The following is a 7,439-nucleotide window of genomic DNA, read 5'->3' on the forward strand; positions in this document are numbered from 1 at the left end:
ATAGGCAGCCTCCCTTAGTATAGTATAGTTTAGGTAGCCCCCCTTAGTATAGTATAGTATAGGTAGCCCCCTTAGCATAGTATAGTATAGGTAGCCCCCTTAGTATAGTATAGTATAGGTAGCCCCCCTTAGTATAGTATAGGTAGCTCCCCTTAGTATAGTATAGGCAGCCACCCCTTAGTATAGTATAGGCAGCCCCCCTTAGTATAGTATAGGCAGCCCCCCTTAGTATAGTATAGTATAGGCAGCCCCCCCTTAGTATAGTATAGGCAGCCTCCCTTAGTATAGCATAGTATAGGTAGTCCCCCTTAGTATAGTATAGGCAGCCCCCCCTTAGTATAGTATAGGCAGCCTCCCTTAGTATAGCATAGTATAGGTAGTCCCCCTTAGTATAGCATAGTATAGGTAGCCCCCCTTAGTATAGTATAGGTAGTCCCCCTTAGTATAGCATAGTATAGTATAGGTAACCCACCTTAGTATAGTATAGGTAGTCCCCCTTAGTATAGTATAGGCAGCTCCCCTTAGTATAGTATAGGTAGTCCCCCTTAGTATAGCATAGTATAGTATAGGTAACCCACCTTAGTATAGTATAGGCAGCTCCCCTTAGAATAGTATAGGCAGCCACCCCTTAGTATAGTATAGGCAGCCACCTCTTAGTATAGCATAGTATAGGTAGCCCCCCAATAGTATAGTATAGGTAGCCCCCCTTAGTATAGTATAGGTAGCCCCCCAATAGTATAGTATAGGTAGCCCCCCAATAGTATAGTATAGGTAGCCCCCCTTAGTATAGTATAGGTAGCCCCCCTTAGTATAGCATAGTATAGGTAGCCCCCCAATAGTATAGTATAGGTAGCCCCCCTTAGTATAGTATAGTATAGGTAGTCCCCCTTAGTATAGCATAGGTAGCCCCCCTTAGTATAGTATAGTATAGGTAGTCCCCCTTAGTATAGTATAGGTAGCCCCCCTTAGTATAGTATAGGTAGCCCCCCTTAGTATAGCATAGTATAGGTAGCCCCCCAATAGTATAGTATAGGTAGCCCCCCTTAGTATAGTATAGTATAGGTAGCCCCCCAATAGTATAGGCAGCCCCCCTTAGTATAGTATAGTATACTAAGCCCACCTCACTTACCTTCAGTTGCTCTGAGCAGCGTCCTTTCTCACATCAGGTAGACAGGAAGTGAAGTCAGACTTCCTGTCTGCCGAACAGCACCGTGGGAGCCTAGCAATTGGCTGCCTGTTGCTGCCCACTGAACACCAATATTTTAGATTGCTTTCCTGTACGTGCCTCCCCCCGCCGCATCCAAACGTGCCCCCTGGAAAAATCTGAGGTGGCCTTCAGGTGGCCTCATTAGGCATCTGCCTACCGGGAAACTTCCCTGTAAGGTCTATGACCAATCCGCCCATGGCTGCTGGTGCGGTTAGTGCGTGCGGCTATTGTAAGGCAGCGGCTTTGTCAGCAACCAATAGTAAAGCATCATTAGCGGCTGCTGGTGCGGTACTGTTGGAATAAAGTGAGACAGGTCGATGTGATATTTACTAAATTGCGGGTTTGAAAAAGTAACCAATCAGATTCTAGTTATCATGTATTTAGAATCTGATTGGCTGCTATAGGCAACATCTCCACTTTTTCAAACCCGCAGTTTAGTAAATATTCCCCCTAGTCTTTGTAGAAATCTTTAAAACGCTGTTGACAACCATAACTGTCCATTTATCTTAACTGACCCTCCTTCCTGTTCTGGGAGTTGTGAGCAAAAAGCTGGCGTTAAAACTATCATAATAACGGTATTTACGCACACTATTACCGTAATAGCGGTAATAGTGCGCAGGATGCGTTACTTTAACGCGGCCAATTGAATTCCCCACTTGGTATGTTTAAAAGCTTCTATCATATCCCCTCTCCCATGGAGGGGCGAGTTTATTATATATAAGTTTTCCATTGGATCTAGTTGTAGCACTGACACCTGTATTTTCATTGGATGTTATATAGTCACACAGTGTAGCACCTTGTATTAATAAATAAGTGATCATAATCAAACCACCTTTTTCTTGTCCCGTGACCAAAAGCTCTCACAACATAGATGACAAAAGATTGTAACACCCTGTTCTAATATCTCTACTAGAGATTCTAAATTAGATTTGATCACATACCTCTCCCCCTCCTCCATACTCACCTACCAGCATACTATGGCTTTCTACCCCTATTAAAAAAAAATTACTTTATATATTTCATGGAGAATGTGGAATCCTCCAGCTAAGGATTTTACCATTTAATCCCCAGTTTACAACCTCTACACCAAACTTGATGGGGTTGGACCAGGCAGGTGCCTCTAAACTTGGCAAGAGTCATATTTTCCTAATAACTTGGTCTGATCTGATCATACTAGTTGAACTGAGTAATTTACCATCAGCTTCTTGGCGCCCCTCCTGTAAGATGCAGCTGTTAAACTATGCCATGAGATTAATAATATGAGTTTTATAAAGCGGTCATGGGGGTATCAATGAAGTTCATTCATAGCCTGCCTGGGGTCTATACTCAAGTAGCAATCTAAAACAAAGCTGCTTCAATTGATTGCTTGCACACAAGACCACAGCCTGTCGTTCACTTTGCGTCTCTGCTAGAAACAAGAGTCTAGTTGTCTAACATTTTGTTTTGTTTTTAATTAACCATTGGAAAACCAAGGAAGAAAAGAAGATGGGGAAAAAAGAACATGGAAAAGAAGATGAAGATACCATAGGACTTAGGTGTGCAATAAAGAAAGAAGACAACGAGGTATTGGATGAGTATTTCAAATAAAGAAATTTTACACAGTGTGTGTTTATTTCATAGTATTTTACTATGGGGCACTGAAGATCCCAGCAGGCCCTGGATGTCAGGGCGTGCTTGCATTTATGATTGTATAAGCGCCAGTTTGCTCTGGTAGCCATGGGTGTGCTGGCATCTGTAGTTCTACAAGCACCAGCATACCCAAGTAGTTAATGGCTGCAACATATTAAAATACTTCACATGTGTCTGTGTATCTTGTTCATTCCTCTTATTTGCTACTAGCATTCTATGCGAATTAGGCGGTGGAAACAGATTCTGCCATTGTAGCTGTTGAGAAATAAAGGTATAATAGAAGCACTTCTATCTGCTTTTAAACATAACGTGTTAAAGGTAACTTTTGTAATAAAGATTCTCAGATGCGATCGCTGTGGTTCCAAAGCACAAAGGGTTTTATTCGCAAAGTATTACAAGGCAAATTTTAGCACTGATACAAGCTTCTGTGAGAACGCTCTGGTTTCCAAAGCCAGAGGTGAACAATTTATACACTGTACACTGTAGCAGTGACCTCACAAAGGTACACAGTTACAGTATTAAGGTCTTCATTCATAGGTTGATGGGTCACGACCTCCCAAGAACTTGACGCCCGATTGGTTGATTCTTCTGGTCATTGCTCCTTAAGGTGTCTTTCTCCAGGCTCCCGCTCCTGGACCTTTATAAACTGGTTCCTTTATGACATCTCTGGACTGGCTATTTGATGTATGTAAAGTAATATTAGTTATACCCAGCATTTGCAATGTGCAAACACTACATAAATAATAACGGAAACGTTCTCATGCAATTGGGAACAGAATTAGACCAAACTGGATGTAATTAATATGCTGGAAATATTAATTAGCTTTTTCACTACTTTATATTTTCTATTAACTAGAATAAGTAGATTAAACTTATTTGCATGTCGTTGTTTGCTAAAATAATTATTAGATTGCGTACTAATCACATCGCAACCAATATTAGTGTACATAAAATATTGATTACCACTTTTATCCAATTATTAAACTTCATCGCTCCAAGTGAGGTTTTATGTCAGTGTTTAAGGTCTGCTTGAACACAGCACACTTCTGTGGCCACCTTTGAAAAATATTATTATTATAATCTGATAACAGTGTCCTCGCTCTGAGGATCTTCAGCAAGAAAAATGTGCCATATACTATTTTAAAGTACCATTTACAGTGGAACACGGTTCTCGCTGAGAAAAATATCATACAAAGTGAATTGTAATAAATGTCAGTTCTCTGTTTCTTAATAATACATAAAATGGGGCATTTGATGGTAAATCCTGCAGAGTTAATCATATGGGTCGCAAATATATGCTTCTTAACTTTCATTTATCTGTATTTCACAATCCCACACAGAAAATTATTAGTCTTTACTAGAGCTTTGTTCTCTGTATTTTAAAGGTTTCTAGCAGAGCGGAACTCTTTCATTGAAAAAAAAAAAATAGTAGGATTCTATTTTTTTCACAAAAACATTACATTTTAAAACAGTTTTGTCATTGTGTGTATACAGTATACATGTGCATAGTAAGTAGAGGATTGCAGTGTTCTGTGATCAGTGCTTGGTGCCAGAATTGTGAACTGTAAAGGACACAAATGCTTCATATTTTCATATTTTCATGTTATTTTTTTATTATAAAGTGAACCTGTCATTATGTATTTATTAAAATTCACCTCTTCAGGCAACCTTATCAATTTCCCAAATCACCCTCGAGGTTATTGTGCCTGATTACCGCACCTCTGCACAGTTCACACAAAACTTACTGGGCCTGATTCATTAAGGAAAGTAAAGCAAAAAAAAATGAGTAACTTTGCACCTGGGCAAAACCATGTTGCATTGGAGGGGGAGGTAAATTTAAAACGTGGGGACAGATTTATAGCCGGGGTAGGGCATGTCCCTGTGTGTGTATGGCTATTGTACCATGAGATTCGTACGGCATATGGGCTAAAATACTCTTTTCTTTTTTTGTTTGCAAATTTTTAGGCCGTAAATTGTGTCTTCGTTGTATTCAACTCACTCTTTCACGCCCAAAGTATGCAGAAAGATCTACTGCCAAATAAAAAAAGATGTATTCGTTAACTTCATTTGTGTAGCCTTTGTTTAATACTACGGAACTTCACACCTAGATTTCCTTTCGGAAATACAGTATATGGTTAAAATAGTTCTTGTGTAAATAACACTCTAGCAGTCTGTAAATAATAGTCTGAGCTGACGTCAGTGGTTTTGCAGGGATAAAATGGTGTAACAGTCACTGTTAGGGTTGACGTCCACACAGGCTTCTGCTAATACAACAATCAGGGCCATCTCTATAATGTGCATCACACTGACTCCACGGCTTGCCTTCTTCCCATAGTGCTTACTAGTGCTATATTTTCTTCAGGTAAACGACGCTCACACACCTGGCTATCTGCATGATGTGAAAGAAAACGTGAGTTATCAGACCAGACCACCTTCTACCATTGCTCCATGGACCAGTTCTGGTGCTCACATGCCTATTGCAGGCACTTTCAGTGGTGGACAGGGGTCAGCATGGGCACTGTGACTGGTCTGTGTCTATGAGGATAATTAAGCAGTAAGCTGTGATGCACTGTGCCCACGTGAGTTATCAGACCAGACCACCTTCTACCATTGCTCCATGGACCAGTTCTGGTGCTCACATGCCTATTGCAGGCACTTTCAGTGGTGGACAGGGGTCAGCATGGGCACTGTGACTGGTCTGTGTCTATGAGGATAATTAAGCAGTAAGCTGTGATGCACTGTGCCCACGTGAGTTATCAGACCAGACCACCTTCTACCATTGCTCCATGGACCAGTTCTGGTGCTCACATGCCTATTGCAGGCACTTTCAGTGGTGGACAGGGGTCAGCATGGGCACTGTGACTGGTCTGTGTCTATGAGGATAATTAAGCAGTAAGCTGTGATGCACTGTGCCCACGTGAGTTATCAGACCAGACCACCTTCTACCATTGCTCCATGGACCAGTTCTGGTGCTCACATGCCTATTGCACGCACTTTCAGTGGTGGACAGGGGTCAGCATGGGCACTGTGACTGGTCTGTGGCTATGAGGATAATTAAGCAGTAAGCTGCGATGCACTGTGCGTTCTGACACCTTTCTATCATAGCCAGCATTAACTTTTTCAGCACTTTGTGTTACAGTAGCTCTTCTGTGGGACTGGACCAGACGGGCTAACCCTTCGCTCCCCGTTTTACAATATTCCTAACAGTCAAATTGGAAGATTTAGTGTAGTTGCTGATCTCTGATTCCTATTATCATGTTTTGCTATCTGTTACCTCTCATTCTGACTTTCTTCCATGCTTTCTACGTTGATCACTGTAAGATGTGAAAAACGTAATACGTCATGCAGATTACTTATGCAAATTAGTGCAGTTTATCTATTCATTAATTTATTGTATTTGTATCTGCTGCGTATACATTGTGCAGAACGATATTGGGACAAAGCAGACATTTTTGTTTGACCTTTTCCACATTTATACAGCTTGTTGCTGATGTATTGTTCAAATAAACACACTTTTCATATAATGTATTAAGCTGTGTAAAAAAGACATTGTAAGCACAAAGCTGATAACAACGTCACTACTTATGCAACAAGATCCTTAATGAGACCTGGGGAATGTTTCTGCCACTTGAAGGTGAATTTCAGTGGGTTTGCATATGAGTAGTGTAATATATAATCCGTCAACAGAAAAAGCAGTGAATGGCCATCAAATCTATAATTTTTTAAAGGGTGGAGAAAATGAATGGGGTTTTTCACCTTCAGATCACGCTGATTTACTGAATTACCTATGCCCTCTTGATTCATTTTTCTGTTCATTTCAAGTAGGCTTTATCGCACCCAGACCAAATTGGGTCCTTGGATACAGCACAGAGCAGCTTTCTGAATACAGTTGTAATCAAAGCAAAACTGCATCACGTCCAAGGACAAATACAATAAACTTTGCCTAGATGATGCATAGTCCTCACTAAAAAGCACAGAAGTCGGAAAGATAAATTAATGTATTTAGTAAGAACGGCAGGAGGCTGTATTTAAATCAAGAAACTAAAGTGGAAATGGCTTTAAATATATAATTCAATGTAGAATCTATTTGTGCTATGCTTCTCCTGAGCAAGTTGCTGTCTCTGGAGAGTGTCAAATGTCCCAATATTTGCCACTGTTTTAGACTTAGGAGGCCATCGATGTAGATTCTACATCAGGTGGCTCCTGTTCCCACAGCACAGAAGGAGCTGGGGTCACATGGCACACCTGTAAATAACCATCATAATAAAAGCGGCATGTAGATGAAAGTGGACAGTCAAAATGTCGACACAGTTATAAGGTCAACATTCATAATGTCGACACAGTTTTTAGGCCAACATTCATAATGTCGACACAGTTAAAATGTCGACATAAACCCCTCAATTTAAAATAGCAATATATGTAAAAAACACAGCGTAAGCCTAGGCTGGTACAGAGAAAAATCGGAAGGACAAAAAGTGTGGACTCCCCCCGATTTTTACTATTACCAATATTAGGCTTTGCCAGCCTGGGCTGGTGGCGCTACAGCAGGGAAACCTGCAGCGCGGGGCCCACCTGCCATAATGATAAACCAGCCCCTAGCTGG

The sequence above is a fragment of the Mixophyes fleayi genome, chromosome 10 (genome assembly GCF_038048845.1).
Source record: "Mixophyes fleayi isolate aMixFle1 chromosome 10, aMixFle1.hap1, whole genome shotgun sequence".
Taxonomy (NCBI): domain Eukaryota; kingdom Metazoa; phylum Chordata; class Amphibia; order Anura; family Limnodynastidae; genus Mixophyes; species Mixophyes fleayi.